The sequence below is a fragment of the Silurus meridionalis genome, chromosome 6 (genome assembly GCF_014805685.1).
Source record: "Silurus meridionalis isolate SWU-2019-XX chromosome 6, ASM1480568v1, whole genome shotgun sequence".
NCBI lineage: Eukaryota > Metazoa > Chordata > Actinopteri > Siluriformes > Siluridae > Silurus > Silurus meridionalis.
The window spans coordinates 32,994,060-32,995,460 of record NC_060889.1 but is presented as its reverse complement, the minus strand read 5'-3'; positions in this window follow the sequence as shown (position 1 = coordinate 32,995,460).

The following is a 1,401-nucleotide window of genomic DNA, read 5'->3' as shown; positions in this document are numbered from 1 at the left end:
TATCACCTGTCGTCCCAAAAAGCTTTATGATTTAGGAAGAAACATCCATCCTGTCTCCTGAGTAGGAGCCTCCAGCCTTTCCACTGGACCATGGGTGCTGTAATGTAGGAACAAGGAAAATTCTATTTTCTGAGGAGGTACACATGGTGCTGGACCAGTCATACTGCAGAACCAAGGACATGTGATTTATGACCTATGACACCTTCTGGTTCCTGAGGGGGTTCACATGGTGCTGGACCAGTTATACTGCAGAACCAAGTCTATATGATTTCTGACATACGATACATCCTGGTTCCTGAGAAGGTTCACATGGTGCTGAGCAAGACCCTCAAACCCAAAACTGCTCAGTTGTTTGGATGAGATAACTGTAGGTCGCTCTGGAAAAGGGCATCTACCAATTTCCTTAAATGTACATGACCTAAGGTCCATTCTGTATCCTGAGGAGGTACCAGTGGTGCTGGATGTGCGTGACCAAATTTGCCACAGAACCAAGGGCACTTTGGTCTATGCGATAGGAAGATCCTGCCCCCTGGGGGTATGTAGGGTGCAGGCTGAGCTGGATCAACCAACCTGCAGAACTAGTGCATGGTGTGGTTCCCGAACCAGGAAGTGATGCTACACGTCAGAACGCTCTCAATGGTGCAAGTGTGAAAAAGTCTTTAGCACCTGAGAGGGTAGTTTAAAGTCCCTTAAGTGTCTCAGATGGTACTGATACTGCCAGGCTTCTTCACCAGGGTGTTGGTGTGACAGGACCGAGACAGGTCCTGTGTGATGTAAACACCTAGGTCCCGGAAAATGTCCACTCTCTCCACTGGGGTCCCGTTGATGTTTAGCAGTTGGTACGACCGCCCCTGCTTCGTGCTGAAATCCACTATCAACTCCTTAGGCTTGCTGACATTTAGTAGAAGGTTGTTCTCCTGGCACCATATCTCCAGGTTTTTAACCTCCTAGGGGTAAGGCGTCACTTCGTTGTTGAAGATCAGGCCCACCACATCAGTGTCGTCAGCAAACTTGAAGATGGTGGTGAAGTTGGAAGTGGCCACACAGTCATATGTGTACAGTGAGTACAGCAGGGGGTTTAGAACACAACCCTGGGGAGCTCCAGTGCTGAGGGTGAGGATGAATGAGGTGTGTTTTCGAACCCGTACGGCTTGTGAACTGTCTGTCAGGAAGTTAGAGATCCATTGGCACAGCGGCAGGGAATTATTGTGTTAAATGCTAAACTGTAGTCCACAAACAAAATTTTTGCATAATTCCCTTTTCTGTAGTCCAGGTGGCTCATCATAGTGTGGAGAAGATGAGCAATGCCCTCCTCAGTAGAACGGTTCTGGTGGTACGTGAACTGTAGAGGATCTAGTGTGTCTGGTAGTGATGCAATGATGAAGTCTCTGACCAGTCTCT